At 40.2% G+C, this 23,024-nt stretch overlaps 1 long non-coding RNA gene across 1 annotated transcript; it reads right to left on the bottom strand.

The window, feature by feature from the left end:
• Positions 1-3,766: 3,766 nt before the first annotated feature.
• On the bottom strand, positions 3,767-18,559 carry LOC123769475 (uncharacterized). Its single transcript, XR_006774255.2, has 2 exons — positions 18,221-18,559; positions 3,767-4,061 (listed from the first exon to the last, which is right to left on the bottom strand). It is a non-coding gene; the product is annotated as an uncharacterized lncRNA (long non-coding RNA).
• Positions 18,560-23,024: the final 4,465 nt, after the last annotated feature.

Here is a 23,024-nt window from a genome sequence, read left to right as displayed (position 1 = left end):
GACTACAGGGTGGGATCAGCCTGTACATCAAGGACACACTCATCTGTACTGAGCTGCTAAACACCACAAAGAATATGGTGGAAGTGGTGATAATCAAAATAGAGATCCTAAATGTAGTTATTGTCCTTGTATATAAGTCACCGGAGGCAAATCCTCAGCAGTTTAAAAACCAACTAATGAAAATAGAACACTGCTTGGAAAACCTCACAAATCCAGCCCCAAACATCATCCTGCTTGGGGACTTCAATCTACACCACCTGAAATGGAAGCACCTAGCCAATACAATTATATCAGGAAGAATACCGGGAAGTAATCTAAATGATCAGGGACACATGCAAATGACCTAAGGATGTGCGACAAATTTGCCTTAAACCAGCAAATAGAAACTAGAACCAATAACAATAAGTATACCAATAGCAAAATAGCAAACCAACTAGAAAAGAGAACACACTGGACCTCATTTTCACTAATAATGATGAATTGATCAGGAACATAATGATTACAAATACCTGCTACCCAATTGAAGTTCTGACAAGCATGGGAAGTAGACCTGCACAATCAATTCCAAATCCCAGGGTAGGAGAATTCAACTAATTAAATTTTAATAATAAACAGATTAACTGGGAGCAAATAAACCAAGACCTCACAAAAATATGCTTGGAAGAACAGCTTGAAAATGCAAACCTGAACCAGTGCCTGGAAAAAATAAACTCAGTAGCTCTAGAGATATGCTCAAACCTAGGAAAAGAGAGAAAAGAGATGCAGCCTGGAATGGGAACAGCGTCCCCTCGATTGGCAAAGAAAATGAATCACGACAACTTGAGATTCACACCTTAACTCAAGAATGACAAAGAAGGCTAGGTAGATAGATATAAATGATTGAACTAAAGGTACAAGAATCATACAAAATCCAAGAGAGACAGAGAGAGAACAAAAAGCCATCAGTGAAATAGAGAAATCCAAAATATTTTTTCTCCTATGCAAGATCAAAAACTACATATAGTATCGGGCCCCTGCAAAAGGGGATGGAACTTTCACAGATGACAACAAAGAAATGAGCGAAATACTGAGGAAACAGTACGACTGTTTTCAGCGAGCCACTAAACACACTAAAGATTGATAACCCAAATGATTTTTTTATGGATGTAATGCCAACATTAAATCATATATCAGATGTCACCCTATCCCAACTGGATTTTGAAGAAGCCATGACAGTATGCACCAGGCCCTGACTCTTGGAACTCCATATTCACCAAGAACTATAAAAAAACACTGTCGTAGGCCCTTTACATTCTTTGGAGACAAAGCCTAGATACTAGTACCTGTACTGGCATTATCCCTGACATACTAGAAACAGCAGAGATAGCACCACTCCATAAAGGAGGAAATAAGGCAAAAAATTACAGACAAATAGCACTAACATCACACATCATAAAAATCTTTGAAAGAGTGCTAAGAAGTAAAATCACAAAATACATGGAATCACAGCATCTCCATAACCCTGGACAAAATGGTTTCAAAACAGGGTGCTCTTGCCTATCACAGTTGCTGGACCACTATGACATGGCCTTAGATGCATGGACAAGCAAACGCTGATGTAATTTACACAGATTTTGCAAAAGCCTTCAACAAATGTGACCATGGTATTATTGCACACAAAATGCGTTCAAAAAGAATTGCCGGAAAAAATAGGCAGATGGATCTACAATTTCCTGTAGATTACAGAATCCCATGTGTAATAATCAACAAAATAAAATCCTGACTATCAGCCGTGAGAGCTTAGTCCCCCAGGGTACTGTGCTTGCTCCGGTACTTTTTCTCATCCTCATATCGGACATAGACAAGGACACTATCTATAGTACAAGAACTTTTCATACTAGAGATGCTATACCAATGATGATGCTCTTCAAGATGCTAGTGCTCTCTAGAGTGGAATACTGTTGCCCCTTTGACAGCCCCTTTCAAAGCTGAAGAAATTGTTGACCTGGAGAGCATGCAGAAATCTTTTACTGCTAGAATACACTCAGTAAAACTTCTAAACTACTGGGAATGACTAAAAGGCCTAAATCTGTATTCTCTTGAGCACATGCAAGAGAGATACAAGTAATTTACACATGGAAAATACTAGAGGGGTTGGTCCCAAACCTTCACACAGAAATAACACAACATGAGACCAGGAGGCATGGCAGGATGTGCAGACCCTGTTGAAAAGCAGAGGTGCAATAGGTACTCTTGAGAGAGAGAACTCTAACAACATCAGAGGCCAAGACTGTTCAACACATTTTCACTACACATAAGGGACATAACTGGCCGACCCTTCACAGTGTTCAAGAGAGAACTTGATAAACACCTTGAAAGGATACCTTATCAACCAGGCTGTGATTCGTAAGTCAGGCTACGAGCAGCCGCATCCAACAGCCTGGTTGACCAGTCCAGCAATGAGCAGGCCTGGTCGAGGACTGGGCCACGGGGACGCTAAGCCCCGGAATCATCGCAAGGTAACCACAAGGTAACCAGAAACATCCAATGTTGGCCTATGCTATCCATTTTGGTTCTTAGATGTCACAGAAAATGCCTCTTGACCCACAAAATCAAGTTTTGCTTGCCACAAGACAGGCAGGTTAGTGCCATGTTCCTTTATGCTTAAGTAACAAAAACAGGGACTCTAGAAATTGATACAAAACTGCACAAAAACTGGAAACTGGGATAGCTGCCTAGAAAGGGACACAATGGTGGGGAAGGTGGTAAACTGTGGGAGAAGAAAGGTGTTGCAGAGGGCTATGCATTTTGTCAAAGGCCACAACACTGCTGGTAGCTTTACTCAAGCCGCTAAATGGCTCACTTGGACCTGTTTGACCTTTCAAGCCTAGAAAAAACAAATAAATAAATACACAGAAGGTATACAGAAGGTATAGATCTGAAGCCAAACTCAGAAGTCCACAACATGAATCAACAGCTCTAAACAAAACAAACTCTCACCCCCTACCCCCACCCCTCCAGCCTACTTGGGAAACAGTGGGGTCGTGGGCTGTAGATGTCAAAGATCCAATCAATGATAGTCTTCTAAGTAAATTTGGTTGTAGAGGGCTGTATTGGAGTACAGTACAGTACTGTATATCGTAGCACAGGCAAATTTACTCTGCCGATATATGCCATATAAAGCTTACAAAGTTCACTAGTGGTGAGGGCGAGGTAAAAAAAATCCTTTCTATATATTCTTTGATCCACCTTCTCCCTATAACTAAGGCAGAAAGAATTTCATTAACCCAATTAAGGGTAGAAAATGCATACCGATAACCCAGTTGAGTGAAAGGCTGGAAAGCTCCATCATTAATAAGTTACATATTAGTCACTCGAATATTCTTAGGCATCAAATACTAATTTAGAAACATTGGAGGGCATTAAGCAAAACTTACACTATTTTTATGAAGTAAATCACATTAAGTAATGGATGGTAATTAGAAGTTTAAATTTCTTTAACCGATATTTTATTCCACCAATAACATACAGAAACTGTAATGTACAGTATGAAGTTATGCTCAACAAAAGCATTTGGCATTTACTTAATCTATGGATTCCCTCTTACCCCACCCACCTCACTAGTAGTATCACTATGTATCACTAGTGACAGGTTATACATATAATTTAATTATTTGCACTGTTAAGCATCAGCAGGCACTCTTATCGTTAACAGGAAACATTAACATTATGTCATATGTATACAAATTTGATCTATACTCGTTTATCCAATATTTTACTGAAAATGATGGTTCACGAGTGTCAAACACCATTAACCCCCCAGTGTACTGTGCTACATGACCAGGAGTTCTAGGTAGCATACCCTTGTCTAATAACTGGCTTAGTGCTTTCACCCAATGATTACCTTACCTTCGTATCTCATAATTCAGGTTCACAAATAATTCATCTGTTTTAGCTTCTAGTAGCAAAAGGTGGTGGTTGAAGCAAGGAGTCTCATATACAGCAAGGCTGTCCACACCAGAGCTTTAAATGTAGTCTAATAAGTGTTTTCCTTCTTGGGTGACTTGTAGAGGTTGTAGAGGCTGCATGTGAAAAAAATTCATTTGTTTATATGAGATGTTTGTATTGACAAATTACCATACCGAAATAAGTTTACACATTTTGTAAAGCAGACAAAAGTAAACTAAGATAGCAGAGGTCAAACAGGAAAATATAAAGGTTAAAATTACAGCCAAATTTTTGAACAAATCAATTGGAAATTTGATATTTTCTGCACCATTCTTTAACCAATGCTCAAACTATCTATGGTGTTCTAAAACTTTCAGTTATTGAACTTTCAATTCTACTTTTTTTTTTACTTCATATCACAGCATTCCAAATTTATTTAACTAGAGCCTTCATAAACCTAAGACATAAATTAACCTACTTAAACCTTTTGCTGGGTTCCCACCAAAACTACTGTATTACTTCTGCAGCATGCCTTCCTCTGCCAAGGGGACAGGATTTGTCAAGCATTCACACAAATTTTACATCTTTTAGGAAAAACATACAGATTGCACAAGTGGTTGTGTAAATGCTTGACAAATCTTGCCCCCCTGAATACCTTATGACAATTCCAAGGATCAACATCACTGCAGCCTGGTCTCTGACCAGGCTGCAGGGTCTCTGCTCTCTGACCAGTCTAGTCATTGCTGATAGGTGGCCTAGTCAACCAGGCTGTTCAATGCAGCTGCTTGGGGTTTGATGTACGAGTCACAGCCTGGTTGATCAGATATACTCTGAAGATGTTTGTCAAGTTCTCTTTTGAACACTGAGAGGGAACAGCCAGTTGTACCATGTATGTGTAGAGGGAGAGTATTAAAAAGTCTTGAGCCTTTGATGTTCGAGTTCTCTAATCAATGTGCCTGTTGTACCTTTGCTTTTCAATGGGACTATTTTGTACATCCTGTCATGTCTTCTAGTCTCATGTGGTGTTATGAAGACTAAACCACACACCAGAAGATGAGGAGGAGACGACGTTTCGATCTGTCCTGGACCCTTATCAAGTCGATTGTAATAATGGTCCAGTCGACTTGATAATGGTCCAGGATGGACCAAAATGTCATCCTTTCCTCATCTGGTGTGTTGTGTGTGGGTCTTCATATATTCAGCCATATTATTGTAACTCATTGTCTGCTCATGTGGTGTTATTTCTGTGTGCAGATTTAAATTATTATGCATCTCTCCCAGCTACATTCTAAGGAATACACATTTAAAATTTTTAACCAGCCCCGATAATTTAGATATTTTATTGAGTGGATTCTAGAAGTACAAGATCTTTGTACACTCTCCAGGTCAGCTAATATCTCCAGTTTTGAATGGGATTGTTAGCATGTGACAATATTCCACTCAAGATAATGCAAGTGTCTTAAAAAGTACTGTATCATCATTGGTATGACATTTCTTGTGTGAAAGGTTCTTGCTATCCAATCTGTCAATTTTCAAATTCAAATGTTTATTCAGGTAAAGTACCTACATACAAGGGGTGATACAAATATTGATGAATTTATAGATAGAGCTAGTACATACAATGTCTAAAGCCACTACAGTATTACGCAAAGCGTTTCTTGCAGTTATGACAGCTACTTTTTTGCGTTCTTTAAAAAAGTAAGGTCTTTTGACATGATTACTCCTATTTATTAGCAGTACATATACAGTACCGTAATGCTTTTTCTTTCAATAATTTGGTTTGATTGCATTTTATATCTGGTTTCTGTTTTGATATTCTCGTTTCTTTCCATAGCGCAGTAACTGAAACTCAACGTAAAATATCATATTTTCTGTGGCCCATTGAAAGATTTTATTAACATCTAATTGGAGGTTTGCTTCTTCAACATCTTCACCCTCTGGACAAGGGTGAAAAAACCTAAACAGGGATCTTTATACCAAATCCCAAGAGATAAATTTCTCAGTACATCACTTTAATTTCTTGGTATTAAAAAGGTCATACTGATCATCTCTCAGCCGTGTGTATATTGGCATTAATTCCATGTAGCCCTTGGGATACATGTATCTTTTCTACCCAAGTCTTTCAATGCACCAGTACAGTGCATCCTCTTATCGCACATCAGGTATAGTATTAAAATTTATCAATCATTCTTAGTACTGTACTTCATTATTTCACAACGTTCATCTGTCTTCACTCAATTCTTGCCTTTTGATAAAATTATTGACATGTAATTAAAGACAGGCACCCAGCTGTTGCAGAATATTAGAAAGAGTCTAAATATTACTTCCCATACAAGAGCGAAGCATGTCAAAAGCATAAAACACTCCAAGGATTCTATCGAGGGACAAGTGACAAGGGGACACTTTGAAAGGAAGACCATCAATCCTGAAAAATCATGACATTTTACACAGTATACAAGCAAATGGGACAAAACAGTACAGACGATAAGGAGCAAATTATTTCACTAAGTGCCCAGGTGTTACGCACATGTGGGCAATACACAGCCCTGCTAGTCTTTCCCCATTTATTACATTAGTAGGTACTACTTTCTTCCCTCTTTGAAAAGTACTACAAATCTGCTTGAAAAGAACTACAGTTCTGTACTTAAAGCTATAAAAGTTTAATAAAGTTTTCAATGAAGTCCTCAAGCTCTTGTTTGAGTCTTGGCACCTGTAAAATTAAAGTGCTGTATAGCACAAGTCCAGCACACTTATTCAAGTGACAAACACTAACTTCAAGTTAGGAAAAGAGATGTCAAGAGGAAGCTTGCTTTGGACTCGAGAAATTTACCAACGATTTAGAGAAATTATGAGGAATTTTAAATTAAAATTTACTAGAAATTTTATCCTGATTATAAAATCATCAGGATAAATTGGAGGGACATTTGACAAGCCACCAGCTTCCTATCCTTGTCAAGGCCACTAGAAAGAGTGGCTCTCAGGTAATTTCAGGTAAATGTGAAAGTGACAATTGAGAGTAATCGCAAACCAACCCATCCTCCTAAGGGTTCCCAATGTCAAGAAACTGTCGTACTAAAGTACTAAAGTGCGCTATCGTAATCTACCAGAGGACCCAAAACAGAAAACGGAACAGTATGTCAATTTTGTGAGTCACTACCATTTTCTAGTAAGACGATTTTTGGACTTAGGTTGAGTATACATCAAAATGTGACGCTCTAGTAGGACAGGTTGCACAGACTCGTACACTCTACTTGACAACTCACTGAGAGGAAGAACTGGAAAGTAGAATGACCTTATTCTCATAAACCTTCCAAGTGCTACATAGTCGTAATGGCTTAGTGCTTTCTTCTGATAATTACCATGCGTTACAGCTCCACGACTCAATTGCGTGTCTAGCTTCCACTGATGTCTCCCTTGTCCCCTCCTTTTAATTCACATAGGATTCTTTTATCCACTTTGTCTATTTCTCCACAGGATCTTGCAGTTTACATGGTTTCCTCCAGCCGATGACTGGATGAGTGGTAATGCTTGTAGACGCCTCACTCACAAGGGTGCGTCAATGCTGATGACATTGCAAGGCTTGAATGTTGTTGTTGTTGTTGCATTGTTGTCAGTTTGTGCAATGATGACAACAAAATAAGAGTTTAGTTTAGTTCATTTATTATGCACCCCATACCCATCTTGTGGGCAGTAGTGGAAAGGGTTACAGAGGCACATAATAGGCTTAGGGACTGAACCCCACAATTCCTTTAGCTAAGCAAGTTACAATCTTGATGAGCTAATTACAAAATCCAGTATGTTGTTGTCACATCATCAATGGGTTCGAGATCGACCACAAGTACAGTTTCTAAATTTAGCAACTGACATATGTGGAGAGCTAGTGTCATGTTACGACCCTGGGTTCTCCAGTGGAAACCAGAGGTCAAAATTGAGCTATTAAACTTCCTAAGTAGTACAGTTGGCGCATTTCGAATGGAAATTGTTTGTATCTTCCCTGCCAGACGTAAGACTATTATTGTTTCTCAAAGAGCATTTAAAGACTGAGCTGGGGGTTGATTATTAAATAATAACATAGGCACCAACTTTGCTTACTAATACTTTCTAATCATTCATAAAGTAACAATACGTTGCATAGGGGAAGATCTTTAATGTGCTTAGCTGCACGATCAATTAGGCTCCTTCCGGCACCACGACATGAGGGAGGCCAGGTGGTCGCGAGGAGCTCGCTCTTCTCTCTGGCTGGTGTGTGTGGATAAGACCTACTCTGTGGCTGCTCCCCTACTCTCCTTCCTTCTCCTCTTACTTATTTCCCTTACCTGAAGTTCCTGTATCCTTAAGCTAAGTACAGGGCATTAGTCCGAGTGTGCCTACTCTGGTAGTAACGATTGGTGAGACCTGGGGATAGTATTTTGCCAGTGTTTGGGTACCCCTAAGTGTTGTGTTTTGTATTAGGGTCCCACGTGGTTTCACTACCCTAAGCTGCATCCAGCTTCAGTGCTTATCCAGTAGTACTTTACCCTAGCTTGTTATTAGTGTAAACCTTGTATCCTGCCTATGTGGACCAAGGCTTTTAACGTAAGATAGTGTGGTAAAGTTATTATTATTATTGTTATTGGTGTGAGTGTATATGGGGGGTTGTTAACGGGTTAATAAATAAGTACATGAATTACAGAGTATCTCTTCTTCCAAGGTGGGAGCGCAGTGATCAACCCTTAGACGAACATATTTGGTCTTGTAGCAAGTTATTACTACTGTGGATAGTTTATTTTGGGGGCCGGGCCTTTTAGCTCTCCCATATTTGATACTCCTGTCTTCTAACTACCTATACCCCTTAATAGTACCAGTACCCCATAGAAGCCCCACTCATATCATTTATAACAAGTGGGGGCCTGTCCGGGATGAACATTATAAGTGTAAAAAATTAGATTCTTGAGTGCCAAAATTAAAATTTTTTATTTCCGCAGAACGGTTGTGTGCTAGCCTAGGGTCCAGCTCATCTAGCAAAGGACATTCTTGCACTGACTGGACACCCAGCTGGATCCCTTCACGATTAAGGTTAGTGTGGCCTTGTGTTAGGGGCCGTGCAAATTTTTGTTTTTTTTTCCAATTTTTATTTTTTAATTTTTTCTTTGGCTGGGAGCTAAAATTATTAGTGATGTCTTCTGAAATGCAGAAACTGGCAAGGGAGCCTTCAGTGGTAGAGATAAAGAAACTTAAAAAGTCTAATTTAGTATTGTTAGGCCAGGAATTTGGCCTAGAATTAAATGTCGCAGATAAAAAGTGGACTTTGGTAAATGAAATATTAGAACATTGTATTGATGAACAACTATTGGCAAGTGATACACCTTTATGCCAGCCTAGCCAAGCAGAAAGTGCAACTCATAGGGAAAGTGAATTAGCTTTAGAGTTAGCAAAAATAAAATTAGAGGAGCAAAAACTCAAAACCGAGGAGGCTAGAATTAGAGCGAATGCCACTGGAACTCCACCTGCCGGGGATTCAAACCCCAGGCATTATGAGAAAAAGCATAATTTGCCTGAATTTTCCGAGTCTGACCCTGAAAGGTTTTTCAACCATTTTCAGAGAGTGGCCACGTCCATGAACTGGCCAAAGGAAGAGTGGGTGAAAATCCTACAGGGAAGACTTAGGGGTAAAGCACAAGATATTTTTATAAACATGCCTGACGACGAGTGTTTCGAATATGATAAAGTCAGGGAATGTATTTTGCGGGCATATGAAATTACTCCTGAAGCTCACCGCCAAGTTTATCGTAACCTTAGGCCTACTCACAACCAACCGCTCACTGAATTTGTGAATGATCAAATTCGATTATTTGATAGATGGATTCGCTCGGCGAAAGCCGAAACATACGAGGCTCTCAGGAACTTAATTTTAATGGAGCATTTTATAGATGTTATGCCAGAGAACGTATCACAGTACATTAAAGGAAGGATAGAGTTAAATTCTAAAATAGGGGATTTGGCCAAGTTGGCAGAAAACTACCAATTGGCGGGCAAAAGGCCCAATAAAAATAATTATACCCCACAGAGTAGCAAATCTTATACCCACAGCCAGTCCAGACCAGCTCATTCTAACCCTTTACCTAATGCACCTTCTGTTTCAGACATAACTAACCCTGTTAAAGTGTCTAGCCCAACGGCACCTAAAGGTGAACCGAAGGGTAATTCTGTTAGTAATGTCTCTTCTCTCCGACGTTTTTGTGGTCACTGTAATCGTCCAAACCACACTATTAGCCGTTGTTGGCAACTGCACCCTGAAAAAAGACCCAATGCTCTAGTTGTGACACAGGGCTTGAGGCTTTCAGAAGGGTTAGGGAGTAAGACCTCCAACCCACAGTGGTTGGACTTGCTTACCCCATTCTTATCGAAAGGGAGACTACTTTTGTCTGAGGGTTCTTCCTGGAAGGACGTGGTGATCTTCCGAGACACCGGTGCCATCCAGACTTTAATTTTAGAGAGTGCATTGCAAGGTGCCAACACTCTCGACACTGGAGAGGTGGTACTGGTCGAGGGTGTCACTAGTGATACTCGAGCAGTACCCCTCCATAAGGTTACCCTGGAATCTGATTTCCACAAGGGTGTTTGTACAGTCGGAGTCACTTCATACCTACCTTTCCCTAATGTTGATGTAATAGTTGGTAATGATTTAGCAGGGGATAAGGTAGGGGACTCCAGACTGCCTATTATGTTGCCTACCCCTAAGGTTTGCCTGGATCCACCCGCCGCAGAGGATAATGTTGTGTACCCTGCGTGCGCGGTGACCAGGTCTATGGGACTTAAATGTAAGGGCAGCCCTGTGCTTGCCAAGGTGGTAAATCCCGAGGTCACGAGGAGCTTTCCGAGTGGTGAAAACCAAGTGGACCTCGCGGACACATTCATGGCCCGACTCGATGACGCGGCCGAGGACATTGTGGAGAGCCTGCCACCGCCATCTACCGAGAGTAGTGGGGAGGTGGAGAACACTGTTGAGCCTCGGCCAATGGCATCTGACCAAGGCCTAGATGCCTCCTTGAGTGAGTTACAGAAAGCTGACCCCACTCTTGCAGATTGTCATGAAACAGCCATCTCTATGGAGGAAATTGTAGACGCAGCAACTGGGTACTACTACAATGATCGGATTTTGATGAGAAAATGGAGACCACAGAGTGCTCCCTTGTCAAATGAGTGGGAGGTAGTCCACCAGGTTATGTTGCCGACCTGCTATAGAGAAAGAGTTTTGGCAGCTGCTCATGATGATCCAATGGGGGGACATCAAGGTATTAATATTACGTATCACAAAATTTTAAAGTATTTTTTCTGGCCCAAGCTGAAAAGCGATGTGGCAAAATTTTGTAATGCGTGTATTGTTTGTCAACTGGTTGCGAAACCAAACCAGACTCCACCTAAAGCTCCTCTAAGGCCTATTGTCGTGCCCGAGGAACCATTTTCTCATGTGGTAATGGACTGTGTTGGACCATTACCTAGAACTAAGTCTGGTAATATTTACCTAATCACGATGATGTGTATCACTACTCGTTACCCAGAGGCTTTTGCTGTAAGGAACATCCGAGCAAAAACTGTTGTTGCTCGTATGTTGCAATTTTTTTCCACTTTTGGACTGCCTCGGGTCGTGCAAACTGACAATGGTACTAATTTTAAGTCTGATGTTTTCGAGCAATTTTGTAAGGAACATGGAATAACTCATAAGGTTTCCAGCCCATACCATCCACAGAGTCAGGGGGTAATTGAACGTTTCCATCTAACTCTGAAGCAGATGTTGAAGACATCGTGCGAGAGTTCCCACACCTTCTGGGATGAGAATTTACCGTATGTTTTGTTTGCGGCTAGAGAGGGATTACAAAGTTCACTGGGCTGTTCTCCTTTTGAGTTAGTCTTTGGCCATAAAGTTCGTGGACCCTTGCAAATGTTACAGGAGAATTTGTTAGGGAACGTAACGTTATCCGAAGGTTCGGCTTTCTTTGCGCAACACCACCAGAGACTCAAGGACTGCAAGGCGGCTGCATTAAAGTATCTTGGCAAGGCCCAAGAAAAGATGAAAGAACGTAACGATGCTAAATCTAAGTTACGGGTATTTCAGCCTGGCGACCCTGTCCTGGTATTAAAGCCTCGACTAGGGAACACTATGTCCCACAAGTACGAAGGCCCCTACATTGTGACAGAAAAGACGGGGGACCTCACGTACAAAGTGAGGCACTCTGACAAACGTAACCAGGTAATGCTCATACATGTAAATCGACTGAAGAAGTTCCAGGGCCCCAGGCCCATTGCACTAACCAATGTTTCCATTTCCAGTGAGAGAGGGGATGATTGTTCTGGGGACCCAACTAATCTCATTTTCAATAATTCTAGTTCTGTGAATGCTGTGGAGGAACTGTCCCATTTGCAGATGGCCCAACGTGAAGAGGTGCAGTCGTTGGTTGATGAATTCTCCAGTCTGTTCGGGGAGGTCCCGACCCAGACTGATGCCATTTGCCATGATGTCGAGTTGACGGACTACACTCCCATTCGCCTTCAACCCTATCGGATGAGTCCAGAAAAGAAGGCCATCGTACGGAAGGAGGTCGACTTCTTGCTCCAGCACGGCCTCATCCGGCCGAGCCAGGGCTCTTGGTGCTCGCCCTGCCTTTTGGTCCCCAAACCAGACGGCTCCTGGCGATTATGCACCGACTATCGGCAGCTCAACAAGGTGACCATTGTGGATGCCTATCCGCTGCCCCTCCTCGAGGACTGCATTGACGAGTTGGGAAATGCCAAGTACGTTTCGAAATTCGACCTCTCGAGGGGGTATTATCAAATCCCACTCACTGAACGTGCTAAACAGCTCACCGCGTTTGTGACACCCGAGGGTGTTTTTGAGTATCAGGTGTTACCGTTCGGCTTGCGTAATGCCCCTGCCACGTTCCAGAGACTCATGAACTCTCTACTCGCTAAGGTGCCAAATTGTCGGGCGTATTTAGATGATATCGTGCTGTTTGACAGTAATTGGGCTGACCACATAGCTAGGTTACGCCAGTTGTTTGCCATCTTGAAAAGGGCAAATCTTACCTTAAATGCTAAAAAGTGTCATTTTGGCCAAGGCACAGTGACGTACCTCGGTTATGAAGTGGGCCAAGGAAAAGTGTTACCTCGGCAAGATAAAATCAATGCCATTCTGGAGTATCCAGTACTAAAGTCTAAAAAGGACGTTCAAAGATTTATCGGTATGTGTGCGTACTATCGACGTTTTTGTCAGAACTTTTCCAGTGTTGCCACTCCTCTCACAGACTTGTTGCGGAAAGCCGTTAAATTTAAGTGGTCATCAAACTGTGCAGAGGCATTTAAAAATTTGAAATTGATCTTAGCTTCCGCCCCAGTGCTTGCTAGTCCAAGGTTCGACCGACCGTTTAAAATTCATGTTGACGCGTCTGACTCGGGTGCTGGTGCAGTGTTGTTGCAAACTGGGGATGATCAGGTGGAACACCCAGTATATTATTACTCTGTGAAATTCGACAAGGCGCAACGCAATTATTCAGTGGTAGAAAAAGAGGCGTTGGCGCTAGTGTTAACATGTAAAAAGTTCGAAGTTTACCTCACAGGTAATATAGTGGAAGTGTACACGGACCATAACCCACTAGTCTTCCTGACTCAGATGAAGGGTAAGAATAAACGCATCCTCAGGTGGGCGTTGTACCTACAGGACTTCAATCTTTCCATTACCCACCTACCGGGCAGACTCAACGTGATAGCCGACGCTCTGTCCCGGTTGCCTGAATAACATTCATCTGAGCCACAGAAAGCCATTTACCAACTGTCATGCTTTAGTTAATTTTTTTAGGTTCTCCTGTGACATTAAATATTCCGTGTCCAATTTATTTACTTCCCTGTTCTTTTATTTTTTTGTGTATGTTTTTTTTTTTTTTTCTTTCAGAGAACTCCTTTGTATTTTTTTTTTTTTTGCAAAGAAATTGCTTTTGATTGATTTTTTTGTTTTTGTCATATGTTTTTCTTTTTGTTCTCTGTATACTCTTACAAAAAAATATGACTACTATTCTAGTAGTCACATTTTTTTTTCTCTGAAGGGGGGAGGAGTGTTACGACCCTGGGTTCTCCAGTGGAAACCAGAGGTCAAAATTGAGCTATTAAACTTCCTAAGTAGTACAGTTGGCGCATTTCGAATGGAAATTGTTTGTATCTTCCCTGCCAGACGTAAGACTATTATTGTTTCTCAAAGAGCATTTAAAGACTGAGCTGGGGGTTGATTATTAAATAATAACATAGGCACCAACTTTGCTTACTAATACTTTCTAATCATTCATAAAGTAACAATACGTTGCATAGGGGAAGATCTTTAATGTGCTTAGCTGCACGATCAATTAGGCTCCTTCCGGCACCACGACATGAGGGAGGCCAGGTGGTCGCGAGGAGCTCGCTCTTCTCTCTGGCTGGTGTGTGTGGATAAGACCTACTCTGTGGCTGCTCCCCTACTCTCCTTCCTTCTCCTCTTACTTATTTCCCTTACCTGAAGTTCCTGTATCCTTAAGCTAAGTACAGGGCATTAGTCCGAGTGTGCCTACTCTGGTAGTAACGATTGGTGAGACCTGGGGATAGTATTTTGCCAGTGTTTGGGTACCCCTAAGTGTTGTGTTTTGTATTAGGGTCCCACGTGGTTTCACTACCCTAAGCTGCATCCAGCTTCAGTGCTTATCCAGTAGTACTTTACCCTAGCTTGTTATTAGTGTAAACCTTGTATCCTGCCTATGTGGACCAAGGCTTTTAACGTAAGATAGTGTGGTAAAGTTATTATTATTATTGTTATTGGTGTGAGTGTATATGGGGGGTTGTTAACGGGTTAATAAATAAGTACATGAATTACAGAGTATCTCTTCTTCCAAGGTGGGAGCGCAGTGATCAACCCTTAGACGAACATATTTGGTCTTGTAGCAAGTTATTACTACTGTGGATAGTTTATTTTGGGGGCCGGGCCTTTTAGCTCTCCCATATTTGATACTCCTGTCTTCTAACTACCTATACCCCTTAATAGTACCAGTACCCCATAGAAGCCCCACTCATATCATTTATAACATGTCACAATTTATATGTTTGTCCTGCACACCACCCCCATCCAGTGGGCAGCGGTGGATAGGTTACAATCATTCGGTTACTGTAACTACCTACAGTTTGCAAACTGGGGATATTTGGCTAAGATTTCTGGTAACAGATAATTTTGAATTAAATATTTACACATAGGTGGAACATTGGTTATAGAATTGTCTCTGAATTCACATATCTTTTCACACTCCATCACATAGTAACTAACTCCATCACATAATAACTAACTCTGCTTTCAGACAACACTCAGCTCCCTTGTTTAAATCCCTAAACTTGCTAAATATTAACTCCCTCCACACATTCTCTTGTGTCAGCTACATTTACAAAACCCTGTTCTTAAATGCAAACCATGCTCTGAAACTCTCCCTGGACAGATGTAATAGGACCCATTATCACCACACCAGAAATAAATATCTGGTAGTTGGTTTTGCTTTTAAATAAGGCAAAAGTTTTACAGTTTTTCAATTCACTAGGGAGTAAGTTCCATAGACTTGTATTTGACATAGAGAAGTATTTGCCCGAAACGCTGTGCGTGCTAGTGGCTTTACAAGACTGTAATTACCATATTTGTATCCTCACATTCCTTATGTACATTCTTGTATATGCATAAATAAATAAATAAATAAATAAATATCTCTTTGATATCCCCAGGGTCAAACTTAATCTGTGTAAACACTCTATGCAAATTAAGGGACCTAGTCTATGGAACTTACTCCCTAGTGAATTGAAAAACTGTAAAACTTTTGCCTTATTTAAAAGCAAAACCAAAAAGTACCTAACTTCATCTTAGTTTCCTACACTGAGCTTTAAATTGGCTCTGTACCTAGTGTTACCCAATCTCCTAATTTTTATGTAATATCAAACAACCTTATCATTGTGTTCATTGCTGTCTTCTTTTATGTGCAAGCCATATGCTGTATTGTGACTACCAATTTTTGTCAACTACCATTCAAGCTGTCATTGCAATCAATCTTATAGTGTTTCTGCTGTATTGTGCCTACCTATTTTTTGTCAACTACCATTCAAGCTGTCATTGCAATCAATCTTAGCTACCTATGTGCTTTAATATACTGTACCTACAATTTTCTCTCATCTTTTTTTTTTCATTTCATGTAATCTGTTATCATTTTTTTGTCTATAAATTTTGCAAGTATTTGCCTCCTTAAAATTTTCTTAGATTAAGGACCTGCCCGAAACGCTGCGCGTGCTAGTGGCTTTACAAGACTGTAATTACCATATTTGTATCCTCACATTCCTTATGTACATTCTTGTATATGCATAAATAAATAAATAAATAAATAAATAGTGATGGACGGTGTTCGAATAATTGTGTTGACACAGTTTACATTTGGTCAGGTCTACATCAGTTGATAATGAGAATTCCCAGAGATACTTGTAACCAAGCCTAAGCTGAGCAGTACGTAGTAACATCTAGAAGTCTGCTGATTTTATTGGATGAACCATAGATGTGTGGCTCCTCTTGCATGATAGTATGATGATAGATGGAATTACTGGTGTTGATTTCACTTTGCCTCAGATCTACAAGATTTTATTGAAGTTCTTGGTGTACTATTGCTCTCAGACTGCTCATTGACAATCTAAAGTTATACTCAATTTCTCCTTTAAAGACAGATTCTTTGGCTAACTGATCAGCTCTATCATGCATTGGGAGGCCAACACGAGATGGAGACCACAAGAAATGGACTCTGTTACCATCATTAATAATTTTGTTGTATGTATTTGTTTAAATTTTTTTAAGTTTGCTCCAAGGGGTGAGTTTACTGGACAGTGCCACTCATCCTGTGAGTGGACATACCACCATAGCAGCATGTACAACACTCCCCAATAGGAAGAAAACCCACTGGGTTGTTCATACTGTCACTTGTACCCAGACACAGCTGGGACTTGCTTAACTGTCTCAAGTGAACATCTTATCAAACAAGAAGATTAACATTCGTCAACCCTTAAAATCTTACGTTATCTTGCAGGTGAAAAATGGGGAAATATTTTTAGAACAATATCTGTACAGGTATTTGAAAAATAGTGTTTTCCTAACTCAGACAATGCGGGGTTTATTATTCTACACATATTTCTAATGACTCTCAGGTGTTCACATTCTCTCAGGTAGTGGTATCTGTGTCTAGCTTTGGACACAAACATGTTACAGCTATGTTTTAAGGGGGCGTTATTTCCAAATTTGCCCAAAATACGCAATAAATGAAAACTCGTTCGATTTCAATCAAACTTTTTTGACAAGTTGTATATGAAAATGGTTTCATCTGGTCCAAGTCTCAGCATCATAGCATAAATAGGAATGGAGAAAAAAATATTGAATTATGTGTCAAAAATATTTCAAAATGGTCAAAAATAATTATCTAACAAAAGTGTCAACTGAAATCATGTCTATGACTCTCAGCTATCACAATAGCATATATAAAAACAAATTATAATTAGTTTTATTAAAAAAAAATTTAGTTAAAAAAAAAAGGCAATTTTTTTTTTAATTTTATCTCTTTTGTTTATAGGGCGATTTGCATGAAACTTATACACCTGACTGCATGTAAGCCTATCTGCAAGGGTGCCAATTTAGGAGGACATTGGTTGATGTCAACCTCAAGTCACAGATGGCAACACCTTAGACTTTATTTTTTACTTATTTATTTTCAAGTAACATAAACGTTCAAAAATATCTCTCATTTTTTATTCAATTAACATGAAACTTACACCTTATATGTAAAGTTTATGTCTCTAAAATCTGTTGGAAGCGTTTTTCCCCCCCAGAGTTCATTTATTGATTTTATAAATAGCAATAAACATGATATATTTGCATAATTTTGGGGGAACTTTGACTATTTGTATTAGGAAAACTAAAGATGTTTTGGAAAATCCCCTTCCACAGATCCTTTATTATATGCTAATGTGTCAGAAAAGTGTCATAGAATGATTATATCTGAAAGGTTTGGTTGTAAATATACACTTGAATATGTGTAAAATTCGTTGAAAAAAAATAAAAAAATAAAAAATCTCCCTTACTATTTAGGCTACAGTACTGAAACTTGGAACAATTGCAGCCCTTTTCATATACAACTAGTAAAAAAATATTGGTTGACACTGAACAACTTAATTTTCCAGAAAAAAACGCCCCCATAAAGAGTTGAGGGCAATTAAGGATGATAAAGTCACTTACAATTAATGTATCAAGTTTGGAGACTTGTACACATTTCAGTGCAAGAAGCAAGGCAAATAGTTCGGTCTGAAGGGTAGAGGACAAGTTGTTAATACGAAATAAGACCTCTGTGTTAGACTTGAGGCACGGCGACGACAGCTGGATGTTGTGTTGATGGCGTCGGCTGCTCTTCGTTGCTAGGGTTACGTTTTCTCTGTATGTTCTCTGTCCATGTCACTTTTTTTTTTTATCTTGTATCTATGAGGCAAAGTGAAATCGACACCAGTATTTCCTTCTAAAACCATACTATCATGCAAGAGGAGACACACATCTATGGCTCATCCAATAAAATCAGCAGACTTCTAGATGTTACTACTGCTCGGCTTAGACTTAGTTACAAGTATCTCTGGGAATTCTCATTATCTGCTGATGTAGACCTGACCAAATGTAAACTGTGTCAACAAAATTATTCGCACACCTTCCGTCACTATGTGATGGAGTGCGAAAAGATACGCAAATTCAGAGACAATTCTATAACAAATGTTTGAGAGATGTGTAAATATTTAATTCAAAATGATCTGTTACCAGAAATCTTAGCCAAATATCCCCAGTTTGCAAACTGTAGGTAGTTACAGTAACCGAATGATTGTAACCTATCCACCGCTACCCACTGGATGGGGGGTGGTGTGCAGGATAAACATATCAATTGTGACACTAGCTCTCCACATTTTCTGACCAGGGGGAGAAAGATACTGGCAGTATGGGGCGTTAAAGTTTATTGAAGATTAAATTCTGCAGAACATGTAAATATATAAAGTTCACATAAAGTAAGTAATTATATAAAGTTTATATTAAACACGGTTTATATTATAGACTTAACAAAGTTGATATTATATAAAACTTAATATTGAACATGTAAATATACAAAGTTTCAAATATAATTTAAGGAATATATAACGTTTATATTAAAATATATAAAGTAAATATATAAAGTAAATATATAAAGTAAGAATTGACAGTAACAATTCCAAGGACTAGATTTAACTTAAAAGGTACACCCGTAGTAAGTATGAGACCTTAGCCTATAGTGACATGGAAACTAATTCTGCAGAAACCTAAAGGTTAACTGGTACTAGAATTAAGGCCGAGTGCAAATGTGTAGTAATTATATAACACTAGGATATAACAGGCAGGACACAAAGAATAACTAATAAGTGAGAGACCACATAACACGTAATGTACCCGGCCAAGAGGCCGTAAAAGACCTAATGGATAAGGAGAAGGGGGTGTGACTACAAGTAGGGCTTACTAGCACCTAGACTGGGCAAAGTATTAGCTGCGGACAGCGGGACACTTGGGGACCGGCGCTGCACCCCCCTTCCCACATGCAGTGGGGAGACAATCGGGACAACTGTGCAAAGCATGACGGGGGTACAAAAGCAGCCGCTTGCAAAAGGGGGGGAGGGTGGGGTTTTGCGAGGGCAGCGGCGAGGGCAAGCGGAGTGAGGCGGAGCCCCGTTGTGCGCCCGTATTTATACGGCCCCAAACTGCCCGCGCAACGCCGCGGGACGCGCTGCGCAATTGTTTCTTTCTCCCCCGCCAGAAACATCCCCGCTTGTGTTGCAAGCAGTGACCATATGTCAGTTGCTTAATTTAGAAATTGTAATTGTGGTCGATCTCGAACCCATTGATGATGTGACGATGTGTATTGAATTTTGTAACTAGCTCATCAAGATTGTAACTTGCGTAGCTAAATGAATTGTGGGGTTCAGTCCCTGAGCCCATTATGTGTCTTTGTAACGCTTTCCACTATCGCCCACGACTGCCTACAGGATGAGTATGGGGTGCATAATAAATGAACTAAACTAACTACTTAACGAGGTTGGGTACACACAGCAGTGTGCTGTTACAATATTCTATATGGTAGCAAGATTACACAGTGTAGATTAAAAACTAGCTGTAAGTTCATCTAATATGAACTTATCTAAGTTAATTAAATCTATACATTTAAATTTATTTATTTATTTATTTATCTTACAGGATGGTTAGTCATACATGGAATCAGGAGAGAACATGAAATATAAGGCTGATCTATTAGCCTCCATTAGCAAAACCTGGGTACAGCACAAGAATATCTTCCAGTATTCCTGAGTGTATGAAGCAATTACAGAACTCAAAGTCCCTCATACCATTTGGCATGGTAGCACGTATGAGGTACCATGATACCTCATACCATCTGAAGGGAGGAGAAATATCAAGGAAAAGCGCCAAACCATTACGATTTAGTGCTGTAGTGTCTTGGAGACGATTAGCACTGCCTACGCCGAGTGCTACATTCTTGACTGGAAATTGTACTGTTGTCTAATCGAGAGAGAGAGAGAAGATTAAGCCACCCAAAAGATGGCTTGGGCATGAATAGCCCATAAGTGGTGGCCCTTTTGAGCCATTTCCAGTATCAATAGATGATACTGGAGATCTGTGGAGGTGCGACTGCACCCTGCGTGACGGGAGATGTCTCCCGAGTGTTGTCTAATCTCATATCGCTTCCTTATATTTGGTGACTACCCCTCACCTTTCTCTACTAGGATAGGAGGATGTGAGAACTGTTACCTGTAATTAGGGATGGGATTATAGCTTGTGTAGTTAGTGCTAACTAGTTACGCCATTAAGATAATGAGATAATGGAGCGAGTATAAGGATTACTCGCTACATTAACAAGTGTATCAAGGAGAGTCTGCAGCCGGCTGTCATTGTTTGCAATGACGCAAATGTCATTTGTATACCAGATGACAGCTTCATCGCCTTAAGTAGGTACGTCAACTATGAGTCTATGCATCAGCACATTGAAAAGCGTAGGACTGAGGACTTCTTACTGAGGTGTGCCAAATTCAAAGTAGGCATGATAACTACCTTTAACCCCCTTTAGAGATGACTGTGGCAGTTCTGTTATTTAACTAACCCCTAATCCATTTCAACAAATCTTCCCTGACTCCAAAAAAGCTAGTTGCTCTAGGATGAGTTCCCTATTAGCTGTGTCAAAAGCAGCTTGGAGGTCAAGAAAGGCTACGTGAGTGTTTGGTTCCTGTCTGATGAAGTACTCAGCAAAGCAAGATTGTGTACCTCTCCCCATGGAGAAAACCATGCAAGTTAGAAGTGAGTTGACTTTTGATTTTCAACATTAACCTACTGAGAACAATCCTCTCAAGGACCTTGCACATGCAAGAAGTTAAAGATATCGGCCTAAATTTGTTCGAGTTGGGATTAGGTACAGGGATTATGAGGCTCTGTGTCCAACGATCTGGTAGGACACCTTGGCGTAGACTTTGTCTGTACAGTTCTAGCAGTGGACTCTTAGGTATGTCGACAAGAAGCCTCAGGAAGCTGCATGTTATGCCATCGTCACCAGGAGAAATTGCTCTTCCGTTCTTAAGTGCAGTTTCATGCTCAAATAGAGAAATGTCATAAGCATCATCTGGACCATTTCATTACAGGCAATTTCAATATTAAGACTCCTATTACCATTAGTACTAGCAAGATGTTGTATATTTTGAGGCAGATTCGATATGATAGCAGTGCTTGCATACTGTTCTAGCAGCATGTCAGCATAAGCTGCTGGGAAGTGATGAGCGAGAGTATTAGGCTTGGAGATCTTTTTAATTTTGGCCCACATTTGAGCTGAGGATGTTGCATGATTGATGCCCTGTAAGAAATGTAACAGGTCAGATGTGACCTAAGTTGCTGGTTGATTGTAGATATTTTATCATATTTAACCTGTGAATTGACTACTTGATATTTTATATGTAGTAATAGGTAGTGCTTGTAGTGGTACTTAATGTCGTCTTCAGTGTGGTTCATTGTATCTCACTTTACGCGCCCCATTACATTGTATCTCACATGTGGCCTCCTTATCTCTGTACACAAAACTCGTGCCCTCATTCCATGTGGTATTCCACCACCCAATTATCATATAGATGGGCGAGCACTTGAGAACTGTGAGTTTTACAGATACCTTGGTGTCCCCATTAACGACCCTGGGTACCTTTCTTCTCTCAAGAGGAGACTTTGGGAGAGATTAAAGCCCTTGCGGGTCCTTGTTGGTGTCAATCATGGACTTAACGTGAGACTTGCTAAAATGTTTTATGTATCATTTATACGCTCTGTGATTGACTACAATGCTCTACATCTCACACACTGTATACTGACAAAGAGCTGAAATCTCTTGAAACCTTGCAAAATGAAGCTATGCGTCTCATCCTTGGGGCTCCAAAGTCCACGAGAATAGTTAATATGAGAGCAGAGTTAAAATTACCTACCATAAGTGAGAGAATTTTGTCTATTAGCACAGTTTTCGGCGTGAAGGCATTGAGTAGATCTAGACAACACATAAAGTTTCAAGCTAAACTTTCTAATATGCTGCACTCACCTGAGGTCTATAGAAGAAGAACGAAATCTGATTATGTATATTGGTTCTACAAGGTAGCCAACTCCATCAAAATATTAAATATGTACCCAACTCAACTAATGATTAATCAGCCAATTACTACATGGGATAACTGGGATCTATCAGTTGATTTTGTAAATGCGCCCAAGAAAGATAGTGTGCACACTACATTATTAAAACAGTTAACACTGAAAAGCATCACTGAAAGTACTCAGAGTATGGGTAACGATGTTTATCAGTGCTATACCGACGGCTCTGTAGAAGAAGGTGGACGATGTACCGGATGTGCATGTAACATATTTGAACAATCTTCTCTCGTACATACAGCAATGAAGCGCGTCAATGACTGGGCAAGTACAACTCAAACCGAACTTGCAGGCATAT

The sequence above is a fragment of the Procambarus clarkii genome, chromosome 63 (assembly GCF_040958095.1).
Source record: "Procambarus clarkii isolate CNS0578487 chromosome 63, FALCON_Pclarkii_2.0, whole genome shotgun sequence".
Classification (NCBI taxonomy): Eukaryota; Metazoa; Arthropoda; class Malacostraca; order Decapoda; family Cambaridae; genus Procambarus; species Procambarus clarkii.
This window is presented reverse-complemented; position numbering and strand designations above follow the sequence as displayed.